The 13,144-nt window shown below is 41.8% G+C and overlaps 1 protein-coding gene across 1 annotated transcript in view; it reads left to right on the forward strand.

The window, feature by feature from the left end:
* The first annotated feature begins 318 nt into the window (after positions 1-318).
* Positions 319-13,144, forward strand: part of LOC142749670 (tropomodulin-2-like) — a 139,890-nt gene continuing 127,064 nt past the window's right edge. Inside the window, exon 1 of the mRNA XM_075858001.1 lies at positions 319-388. The gene's annotated coding sequence lies outside the window, so the exon portion shown is untranslated. The remainder of the gene's footprint in view (positions 389-13,144) is intronic.

The following is a 13,144-nucleotide window of genomic DNA, read 5'->3' on the forward strand; positions in this document are numbered from 1 at the left end:
TCTAGAAAAGCTGACTTGTGAGTGACGTGTTGCGTGTTACCTGTCATGTGACGTCACTCATCTCCAGACTCTGTTGGCCATGTTTACTGCTGGAAAAGTGGTGGACATTCAACATAAACATGTGATAGAGACCGTTGTTTAACTAATATATAACTTTATTTCACGTGTTCTGTTATTAATACTAATGTGTGATAAACCACGGTAGTGTGGCTAAATAAAATAGTCACTCGTTTGCCTCTTTAATACCTAAGTAAAGATGGCGGCTGCATAATCTTTTAGTCAATCCTTTGTATCCGTCGCGAGAATGTCGCCACCTATTGGTCGGAGGGTAGAAGCGGTACCCTTGCTGGACATCACTCACTGGAAGGGATAGCAGGGAGTCTGCAGGGTAAGATCATCGATGCTTCTTTGTATACATCGTGTTGTTTTATGTGCATGCAATAAAGGTTAATACAAATATCGTTTATTAATATATAGGTGATTGATAATATTCTGTTCTCCTCTGTGCATTTCAACAGCACCTGTGTAATAGGGATGACAGCTGGATGGGCATGGTCCAGCATAGTAAAAAGAACTGTGAATTAAAGCATGTGTCTGGATAAAGAGGCATTAGTCTTCTATGTGCTGCCCAGTAACTGTGCATGGGTACTGTATATGATGGCACAGTCACTGGTGCAGATAGCAGCTCTGTATTGTGTATGATTGAAACTGGGTGTGTTGTGCTCTCCATCTCGCTGCACTGAATGAGTAACAGACACTTATGTATTTCTACTATAGCATTTCATTTACTATACGGCAAGCTTTCCGCCACATGCTGGACAATAATATGATTTGCCATGTAAATCTGAAAATATCCATCCCTGCCTTGGTGCAGAAAATCATAAGTGATGCTAGGATTGCCTTGCTGGGCTATGGATGGATTTTCTTTGAAAAAAAAAAATTCATAATATATATATATATATATATATATATATATATATATATATATATATATATATATACTAGACATGGTGCTGAATGTAAGCTCCATGCGGCAAGATGAGTGTGTGCTGCAGCATGACCCAGTGATTTCCCAGCCCTGAACTCTTCTTCATGCCTGTGTTCATTGAATAGAACTTGTTACTGCAGTGATTCCTATTACTTGTTGTTATTTATAGTACAGTATTTGGGATTCTCTCCTGGCTAAACATTTTCACCTTCTCTATTGTGTAACGCTCTTTGATTTAAATAATAATACTTACAGAAAGACTATCTGATAATTCTGTAAGAGGGAAACAAAATATATGATGATAAATGTGATATATAAAATAATAGTCCTTATCAATTCTAACAAATACTATTATTATTATTATTATTATTATTGATAAGATTGTCCATAGATACATATACCAAGCATAAAGCAGATATCTACATAAACATACAGAGAACTAAACTAAATATATATATGTAGTGGAGTTATTTTTTAAAATAGATAGAAATGTATTGTGAATTATTGCTTGGCAAATGGAATGTGTAAATTGGATTTTTTAGTTTATTTCTGGGAAATGAGCAGACAAAGCTAGTGATGTTAAGAATTATTTGTAATTGTATGACTGCTAAGGCATTACGACACCCTCTCTACTACACCCCTAGCATAGAAACATTTTCCATTCATACACATACTCTGTAAACATATGCTCAAACTTACCTTTGTGGCCGCAGATAGACTTCGCATCTAAGAGAAAAATAACTTTGCATATGCAGATTAAACTGCAAGTGCCCCGAGGGCAGTCCCAAGCCCTACTCTTGTGGGTAAGCTCTGCCCAACGCCTGCCCTTGATTGAGGGCTTCACCGGCGGGACCGCCCTGAACAAAGTTATTTTTCTCTGAATTTCTAAGTCTATCTGCGGCCACAAAGGTATGTTAAACATATGTTTAAGTCCCCTACCTGGCACTGTTATTGGTTTAGCTGCCATAAAGTACCTGACAGACTCCCTTTAAATAACTTAAAACCAGTGCACAAGTATTTACAGCAATACTCATTGTTACTCAACTTTAAAATGTTGAAAGTAGAATTACACTTTCAGTTTTGGCTGAAGTATTGGGGCTCACCCCACCTTCAGCATTCAACCTGCACCCGGTGCCCCTCTTTCTAAAATGGAAAAGAGTACCTGGTTGACTAAGCCTGACCTGGGCTCCTGTTTCCACAGGGCTTGGGCATGCTGAACCTGAGTTATATGCTCTCCCGCCTGCCCTGCCCCATGTATAAGGCACCAGCAAGTCTTAGATATTTTGATAGAACAACTGGTCCTGAAAACTTACTACTTTTAACATGGCCACGTAGCCTTTAATAATGCAGATACCATATGGGATTTTTTCTAGAACATCCTCAGCAAATCAATAACTGCAGGAAACACATATGTTTCAGGACAGTAATGGAAGGTCATATCATATGCATGGCCTGTGTTATCAACTTCCTTTACAATGACGGTGGATTTGCAGTAAACCAATAGAAGTAAAGCTATACAACACAGGGAAAGATGCGTGTTTTGCAATATAAACCTGTTTCTCCATAGTTAACAATATTAATGCCATTTCAATTAGGTCTGATAAGAATAATGTATGCAGCATCCTTTAGAATAGTGGTCTCCTACCTGTGACTCTCCGCTGGCTTTCAAGGCATGCTGGGAGTTGTAGTTTTTCTACAGAGAGAGCCACATGGTGGAGACCACTGCTGTAGAACATAGTACTGTACATATAGACACCTCACAAATAATCTGTTATTATTATATTTTAGTTTTATTTAAAGAGACACTCCAGCAATTTTAGGGCAGGTCATCCTCTTACCTGGTGTCACGTAGGATTCGTGGACCCACAGGGCCGTACCACCTTGGCGGTATGGCAGCTGGCCAACAGGGCGCAGGTCAGAGTCTATAGTCGACTACGCTATTGCTTCCGGCAAAACGACGGGTCCGGTGCACAACAGAGACAAACAGAAACCATGGGCACGGATCCGTCACCATTGAAATCAATGGTGATGGAAACGGAAACCTCTGGTTTCCGTCTGTGTCTGTTCAGGGTCCCATTCTAACGGAAAGCTCAGACGGAACGTCAGAACGGGACCCCAACGCAGATGTGAACAGAGCCTTACTTTTAGTAAATTCAGATTGATACCTTTCATAAACCAAGCAGAACACTTATAGCTGGGAATTACTATTGGAGAAGATTTTCATAAAAAGATCATTAAAGCTGTATCATTTTATACAGTCTTACATAAATGCCATTATTAGGGTATTATTTAAAATAATAATACCTTATTTTTAAATTAAAAGGGCATTTGACAATGAGATCATTGTTATTTTTCTAATTTCCTTATAGACTTCAAAAGCAAGGTCTTTTGGAGAAGAAGAGAGCACATGAGTGGCATCTCTAACAAGGCTGCTGTTAAGGAAATTGGCTCAGAATGGGGAGAAGGAATCAGCCACCCACTGCCGAGAACAATTATATGCTTGATGTTAGATGGGAACAGTAGTAGCAGGGTACACATACGTGACTGTGCAGCTGGGGTTTCACTAAAAAAAACCACAGTGGGCATCATCATCACAACTGTCTGGGTAAAACTGGACTTACCCATAGCTCTCAATTATTAGAGGTCATGTTTCATTTCATTCAGTTTAAATTTCAAATTGCAAATATTCCCAAAGTGGGTGTTTCCGTAAGGGGTTGTTGGTCTTCCTCGGTGGAACGGTGGAAGAGCTTAAAGATGTCCAATGAATGGAGATTCAAAAGTTGGGAGATTTGGTTTACAAATAAGAAGCCTTCAAGAACGGCTGTCACAATCTGCGTAAAAATGGTTGTCCCAGCATATCCTGTCCGAGACAAGACTATAATACTCAGAGATATAAAGACAAAAAACAAGAGCTACATTACATGACCTACAAATCCCTGTAAGCACAGTAAAGGTTTATGTTTAGGACATAAGCACGAACAAATCAAGGTGTTGGAATGGTCCAGACCTTAAAGAGCGTATTTTCCTCTGGAGGGTCTTTCCAGTCCAGCAATAAACTTTTCCCGACCACCCACTGTCTTTTGATGGCGGGCAGTGCAGGTCCTGAGTCTACAGCAACGTCTTTTGACGTCACTGTCAAAAAGGCTTATGAGCGCTACAGTGAGCGCTCATTTTCTAAGCAGGAGCTGTTAACAACAGCCTCTGTACTTAGAGAAGCCTCCTCAATACAGCTGGGATCGTAGGAACCTCTGATCCCAGCTGTTTAACTCTTTAATCACCACAATCCGTGACTGCAGCGTGATCTAAGGGGACTCACCTCTTCGATCGTGTCACCTGAGACCCGGTGACGCGTTCAGAGACTAGGGGAACCCTCTGCAGTCTGTCTTGGGGACCTAGAAAAGACCCCAGGGTTATCTATTCAGTAAACCTGCTGTTAGGATACGCTATGTTTCAACGCTGCTTTCCAGTGTGGTGCGGTTTTACGGACGGAATGTGCTGCGGGTTCCAGGTCGGATACGCTGTATAGTTTTTACGCAGCGTATCCGACCCGTGGGAACCTGGTCTAAGTGTTACTAAATTTCCCACCTGGCTTCTTAAAGTTGGTTTACTTTTTGGGGAAAATGACTACAAATTGCAATCTACTGTGTTTTTTGTTGCTACCAGAGGTTGATTTTTTTTATTTACAGAAATTGGTAAGAACACATTTGTTATTTAGGCCCTGATAAATAAAAATATAGAATGTAGATGCCGTTAAAATTATTCCACTAAGGCCTCATTCACACGTTGCAACTTGGTCAATATTTTTTGGTCAGTCACATAAAAAACGCATGTTTATAATGCTGACGTTTTTAGAAAGGTTTTTTGATGCAGTTTAAATTGGCAGAAAAATTCTGTGTATGAAGGAGGGATTAAGATGGGAAGGGTTAGTTTGCTGAGAGAACTTCATGGTGACAGAGTGCTTCTATAAAGTAGATGCTGTAAAGAATCCATTAGTAGATGCAGTATAGCCTTAACCCCAAACTGTTCCACAGAACTGAGCGTTCCACCCGAGTCCTGGAAAGCTCTTTCTTTTGCATTATTTTCTCTTTTTTTATTATGTTTAGCTTCCAAATAGGTTCATTGATGCAACTTTTTGTCTTTATTTCTATCTCAGGTTGACTATAGACATGAGAGGTACCTTTATATGTATCTAATAATGTTTCTATGCAGATTATTCTGAGATCACAGCACAGTCATGTAAATCCATATTTGTCTCTCTGCAGGTGGATTAGTTGAGGGAGTCCGAGCGCTTGTCATAAACCTGATAATCCATGCCTGCAGATATAAACTGTGTAACCTACACTTTATTAATCATATATCATGTGGTTGTCTGCTTTTTCCATAGGGAAAAGGGAATAATGGGCAAGTTCCTTGTTAAGTTCAGTATAGTTTTATCAATGCACGTACTACTGGTCCTCTGACCTCATTATCAAGTTACAGTTTTCCTGAATTTATAAGTCACATACGGTATACCAACAACATGAAAACTTTATACACAAATATTTATCATGAAACACTTAGGCTATGTTCACACGGTGTATTTTGCCGAGTTTTTTGACGCGGAAACCGCGTCGCAAAACTCGGCAGAAACGGCCCGAGAACGCCTCCCATTGATTTCAATGGGAGGCGTCGGCGTCTTTTTCCCGCGAGCAGTAAAACTGCCTCGCGGGAAAAAGAAGCGACATGCCCTATCTTCGGGCGCTTCCGCCTCCGACCTCCGATTGACTTCAATGGGAGGCAGGAGAAAGCGTATATCTCGCTGTTTTATGCCCGCGGCGCTCAATGGCCGCGGGCGAAAAACGGCGCGATAATTGCCGCGAAAATCGGCGTGCAGGGAGAGGAATATCTGCCTCAAAGTTCCAAACGGAATTTTGAGGCAGATATTCCTCCCCCAAAATACTCTGGGTTCACACAGAGTATTTTGCAGGAGGAAAATCTGCCTCAAAATTCAGTTTTTCTTCCGCGGCCATTGATTGCTGTGGACATAAAACGCAGCGAAATACGCTTTCTCTGCCTCCCATAGATGTCTATGGGAGGTCAGAGGCGTAAACGCCCAAAGATAGGGCATGTCCCTTTTTTTCCTGCCAGCCTGTTTTTACGCTCGCGGGAAAAAAAACGCCTCCGCCTCCCATTGAAATCAAAGGGAGGCATTTTTGGAAGCTTTTTGGCGCGTTTTCCGACGCGGTTTCCGCATCAAAAAACGTGTCAAGAAACTCTGTGCGCCCTAACGGTGTGCCCACATGGTTAGGCAAAAATAAACACTTGGAACCTAGTAAGTGGTGGGTACAAATGTATACATTATTGAACACCGGCAACCTCAGGGGTATATGGGGATTTATAGCCCTATATACCCCTGAGGACGCTGGTACACAGCTAAACATGTCGGGGGGCTACCTTCTATGATGTTAATTATAATATGACATTCCTAGCACTAATTACTATTTCTATTGTGGACAGCCGCAATTGGAAGCATTATCTCTGTTCTCAATACTGATTGTGGTACCACTGCAACCAGCAGGACCACCAATGTTATATCTATTTATTCACAAGTCTAGGGACTCACATTTATTTTTTAATCAATAACTGGCTGTGGTCTCTCTAATAAAAGTTTTATTTAATTTTTGTATTTAAGTAATGTGAAAATAGGGTAATTTTTCCCTTTCGACAATTTATGTTCACCTAGTTAGGAGCACATATTTTCTAATATAGGAATACACCTTTTACCCATAACATTAACACCACCTGCCTAATATTGTGTAGGCACCCTCGTGCCACCAAAACAGCTCTGACCCGCCGAGGCATGGAGTCTACAAGACCTCTTAAGTTGTCCTGTGGCATCTGACACGAAGACGTTAGCAGCAGATCCTTTGAGTCCTGTAAATTTCGAGGAGGTGCCTCCATGGATCAGTATGGGGTATTTGGGGTCCAAGTCAACACCTTAAACTCTTTATCATGTCCTAAACAATTTTTTGCAGTGTGGCACTGTGCATTATCCTGCTGAAAGAGGCCACTGCCATTAGGGACTACAGTTGCCATGATGGGGTGTAATTGGTCTGCAACAATGTTTAGGTAGTTGATGCATGTCCAAGTGACATCCACATGAATGCCAGGACCCAAGCTTTTCCAGCAGAAAATTGCCCAGAGCATCACACTTCCTCTGCCAGCTTCCCTTCTTCCCACAGTGCATCCTGGTGCCATATCTTTCCCAGGTAAGCAGCGCACACTCACCCGGCCGTCCACATGTTGTAAAACAAAATGTAATTTATCAGACCAGGCCACCATCTTCCATTACTCCATGGTCTAATTCTGATTCTCACGTTCCCATTGTAGTGCTTTTGCCGGTGAATAGGGGCCAGCATGGGCACTCTAAATGGTCTGTGGCTATGCAGCCCCAAACGCAACAAGCTGTGATGCACTGTGTGTACAGACACCTTTTTTTTTTTTTATCATAACCCCCATTAACTTTTTCAGCAATCTGTGCTATAGTAGCTTTTTTGTTGTATTCGACCAGACGGACTACATTTTCATATCAATGAGCCTTGGGTGCCCATTACCCCATCGCCGGTTTACCGGTTATCCTTCCTTGTGTAAGGAAGGGCTCTAGTGATGTATGGTTCTATGCAGGGTTGTCTCAGGAAAGATGGTATGAAGACAGAAGATTTTGCAACAACTGAACTTTACTAAGCCGGTGTTCACGGCAGACCCAGCCACAGCAGAAAAACAACACTTCTTAATATGAGAGTCACAGTCTCTTACATAAGGTGGTTCAGATTGGCGGTTGATGGCTGGCTACTCACACTTGTTGCAGATAGAGCCAAGGGGTCTTCCTGATGCAGGGGTTGGTCTGGCAATTCCAGGCCTACTATGCCGCCACTAACTTTCTGATTTGCTGCACACCGATACACGTGAGAAGGCTCCTGCCCGTACCCACCACAGCTCACACGACTCTGCACATACACGGGGAGCCTCCGTCTCGTCATCCGCTAAAGTACCACAGACCCAGGCCCAACATTATTGTTAGGTGCCAGCACAGCAGCTCCCCACTTTCCACAGCTGGGTCCCTTTTCTTCCACCTGAACACAGTTTGGTGGAAATAACGCTATTTTATAGAATAGGCGCCAGTGTCAAAACGCGGTGTAGTCATGCTGCTGCTTAATTTAGTCATAATTAAAGTAAATTGCTAAGCTTTAGCATATACTTTTCCTTAATGGGGACGTGACTGAAAGTAAGTTTCTCTGTAAATAGGACAAAATGATAATAAAATAGAATAGGGGACCTTCTGACAGGTGCCCATTAAAGTAATTTGCACAATCAAGGTTCCCACACACTCATTTTTTTTACGCCTTTTCTTGCATGTTTTGAATTTAAATGCAAATGTCACTGATATATGATACTCATATCATAGCATGTGATATTCAAGGATTGATTACAGCCCTACTAACAGTAACATGATTGTTTTGCTAGGGCCAAAAAGTACAAAGTTGTTGTTGAAGAAGACACTGACATTACACAGACCCCAAACAATCAGTCCCATCTACTACATATGTGTTGTTCATTTTCTGTCTTCCAGATCAGGGGTAACCAGCGGTCATGTATTCACAGATTCGAATACAGAATACATCACACAGATATACAAGACGAGTTTAAATAAGCTCTTTGTACTCGGTTGTTTGATTTTGTAATCAACCTTAAAAGAGTTATCTGGACAGAAAAAAATGATGGCCTATACTCAGGATAGACAAAATAGACGAGGAGACAGCACTTCCAAAATATGTCAGCTTTTTAATCACCCATGCGACGTTTCAGTCCAGCAGGACTTTTCTCAAGCTGGACTGAAACGTCGCACGGGTGATTAAAAAGCTGACATATTTTGGAAGTGCTGTCTCCTCGTCTATTTTGTCTATCTGATATTGGGGACCGCGGATCCGGTCCTATTGAGGCGTGCACCCACTTGTGGTCCAGTGGTGTGGTAATTTTCTGCTTTGGATATACTCAGGATAGGCCATCAATATCTGATCGGTAGGGGTTCAACTCTCAGCACCCCCGTCAACCAGCTATTTTGAAGGTGCCGTGGTGTTGTGCGAGTGCAGCTTCACTCCTTCCACTTTATTACTTTCACTGCTCCATACTGTCAAACCTTGACACACTTGCCACAAGTGTGTTAGCGTTTGACAGTATGGAGCAGCGTGAGCAATGAAGGGGAAGTAGCGCTCACACCCTTCACATAGCTGGTCGTCAGGGGTGCCAAGAGTCAGATATTGTTCTTGAGGATAGGCCATAATTTTATCTCTCCAGATAGCCCCTTTAATAGATTGTTATAACATCTAATTATGCACCATTCAAAGTAGAACAGCAGGTTAAGGCCCTTTTACACGGCCAATTATCGGGCAAACAATCGTTCATAGAATGCTCGTTGCCGATAATTGCCCTGTGTAAACAGGGCAGCGATCAGAATATGAATGAGCAAACGCCCGTTCATCTGCTGATCGTATCATTTTAAAAAAGTCAAATATTATCGTTGTAACATGATAATGTATGGGGACGAGCTCTCGGAGTAACGACTGCTCGTCCCCATACTAGCTCCTTGTGAAAGGAGCAAACGAGCGCCGTCCAGCGAGCTGTCTCGTTGATCGGCGCTCGTTTACACGACCCAGGACAATGGGTCCTACAAGTAAAGCTCTGCCTTTAAGGCCTTATTCATACGAGCGTATTTCACGTCTGTGTGCTGTCCATTTTTTTCACAGACACCACACGGACTTATGAAAATCAATGGGGCTATTCAGACATGCGTTGTTTTTCACGCAGCGTGTGTCCGTTTCGTGAAACTCACTGCATGTCCTATTTTGGTGCGTGTTTGCGCACCATACAGCCCATGTGAAGTCAATGGGTGCTGACGTAAAAAACATGTGACATACGCGCGTGAAAAATGCAGACGTGCACCGTACACGAATGCCACTGCGTTTTTTACATGTGCAAAACGGACACGCTCGTATGAGTCTAGCCTAATAAAACTGGGTAAATAGTCAGTAATTGCAAAATCCACCTGGTTCTAGTTACAGCCCTAGTTAATACCAGGCACATTTTGACTCACATATATTATATTTAAGGTCTCCGCTGGCACGGAGCCTGTACTGCAATGCATAGAATCTGTATGGCTCCGTATACTGCCGTACAAGCCCTGTCAGACTCTGTGTGTATAAAGATGTTCTTTCTAAGGCTGGATTCACACGAGCACATTACGTCCATAAAGGACGGACGTATTTCGGCCGCAAGTCCTGGACCGAACACACTGCAGGGAGCCGGGCTCCTAGCATCATAGTTATGTATGATGCTAGGAGTCCCTGCCTCTCCGTGGAACTACTGTCCCATACTGAAAACATGATTACAGTACAGGACAGTTGTCCTGCAGCGAGGCAGGGACTCCTAGCATCGTACATAACTGTGATGCTAGAAGCCCGGCTCCCTGCACTGTGTTCGGTCCAGGACTTGCGGCCGAAATACGTTCGTCAATTACGGACGTAATGACCTCGTGTGAATCCAGCCTTATAATCATGCTTGATAAAGACTCCTGCAGAGTCAAAACGTAGCACTTTTGTTATTGGGATGTGTTAATAAAACACTTTTACACCTTTGCCATACGGATGCTGTCCTCAAGTTTTTTGCATCAATTGATTGTCCAGAAGGGACCTCTGGACTTGGAATTTGCATCATGCCGTAATTGAGTGGAAATATTCAGACCAAGTGAGTGCTGTAGATAACCAGTTTTCCTTAAAGAGGCTCTGTCACCACATTATAAGTGGCCTATATTGTACATGGTGTAATCGACGCTGTAATGTAGATTACAGCAGTGTTATTCATATAGAAAAACGATCATTTTTGACGGTTATGACCTATCTTAGCTTTATGCTAATGACTTTCTCAATGGACAACTGGGCATGTTTTACTATATGACCAAGTGGGCGTTGTGGAGAGAAGTGTATGACGCTGACCAATCAGTGACCAATCAGCGTCATACACTTCTCTCCATTCATTTAGACTGCAGATAGCGATATAGCTATATCGCTATATGCAGTCACATAAACACACTATAATGCTACTCATGTGTCATGACAATGAATATACATTACCTCCAGCCAGGACGTGATGTGTATTCATTCTTCTGACCACTTCTGTAGCGTCTCGCGAGATTACGCTGTAAGCTGTCATTCACAGCAAGATCTCGCTGTGCTGTGCTGTAAATCACAGAGATGCTACAGAAGTGGTCAGGAGAATGAATACACATCATGTCCTGGCTGGAGGTAATGCATATTCATTGTCATGACACATGAGTAGCGTTATAGTGTGTTTATGTGACTGCAGATAGCGATATAGCTATATCGCTATCTGCAGTGTAAATGAATGGAGAGAAGTGTATGACGCTGATTGCTCAGCGTCATACACTTCTCTCCACACCGCCCACTTGGTCATATAGTAAAACACGCCCAGTTGTCCATTGAGAAACTCATTAGCATAAAGTTAATATAGGTCATAACTCAAAAATGATCGTTTTTCTATATAAAAAAACACTGCTGTAATCTACATTATAGCGCCGATCACATCATGTACATAGGCCACTTATAATGTGGTGACAGAGCCTCTTTAAGGGACAGAGGCTGTGTTTTAAGGATGACCTCCATGCTGTAACTATACTATTACCCTTTTCTGGAAATAAGCGGTTTGCTTTACACCGCTCCAGCCAACACTTGGCATTGTGCTTTGACTTATATGCCGCTGCTCAGCCATGGAAACCCCTTTCATGAAGCTCAATTAAATGTACAGTTTAGTACAATTACCTTTGTTGAAGGGAATTGTTCTTTTAGGTAGATGATTGGGGCTCAGCAGGGGGATGGCAGGGGTCACATATTGAATATGCTATAATAGGTCCCCTACTTTGTTTATACCCCGATTGTATTCAATTACAATTTTCCACATAGTAAGAAATTACTGTGTAACAATATAAAACAGAAAAAAATGTAATGGTTCCATTGAATTAATGGTCACTTATTTGAAAATTCTGACTGTATATTTACAGTACAGTTCCCATATGCATTAGTCTAGCTGAAGACGTTCAGAAAAAGCGCTACTGTGCCAGTTTTGGTGTTTCAAAGGCATGTCTGTATAAAACATCACAAAACATTGTGGCATTGGCAATGAAAAGAGGAGATGCCTTGTCAATGGGAACATTCTCCATGGATACACTGCATGAGGAAGGGCTTAGACAATTGGTACACTATTCTTAAAACAGGATGCTATTTGGAGTCCCACTCTGAACTTTCAGTTCTTAACATTAACTCTTACTGTATTTATTATAGTGTAATAGTCTGATATTTTTTATATTGATGTATTATGTAATAATAATAATTGAAAGAATAAAAAACTGAAATAATTAATAAATGAATTAATAGAGCACATAGAATACAGAATGTACTGGTTAAGTTAACATTGATATATAGTAAAACAAAGTAGTAGGTTCTTATCCTTGTATACGGCCTTGTTGAGTTAAGACTACATGGGAAACTTTCAACTGTTGTCGGATGGGATTAGTTGTGCCATAAATTTTCCTCTAACTTTTATATAAAAGGACAGGGGGAATTAAGCCTGACCCCCACACATATGTGAATGAGCCCTTAAAGTTTTTTTTTCCATCTTAGACACTTTCATATGCCATAAATATCTGATAGATGTAGGTCCCAGCTCTGCATGCGCGCAGCTCTCTCCATTCTGTTCAATTGGAGTTACGGAAACAGCCGAGCAAGCGCTGTTTGGCTGTTTCTGTAACAACCATACAACACAATGGAGAGAGCCGCCGCACTTATTCTCGATATAGGTGTGGGTCCCAGAGCTGGGACCCGCATCTTTCAGACATTTATGGCATATCCTCTAGATACACCATAAGTGTCTAAGATGGGGAAAACCCCTTTGATGGTTAGATTGGCTGCATTGGTATGCATTGTAGTTGGATTTCATAAGAATTACAAGAGATCTGCAATTAATCAGCAATCAAAAATTTTAATTGTGCAAGGTTTGTCCAATCCAAAAGTTGTTTCCCTACAGACACCAGACTCCATAGAAGCCAAT

This window comes from Rhinoderma darwinii, chromosome 3, assembly GCF_050947455.1.
Source record: "Rhinoderma darwinii isolate aRhiDar2 chromosome 3, aRhiDar2.hap1, whole genome shotgun sequence".
In the NCBI taxonomy this organism is placed as follows: domain Eukaryota; kingdom Metazoa; phylum Chordata; class Amphibia; order Anura; family Rhinodermatidae; genus Rhinoderma; species Rhinoderma darwinii.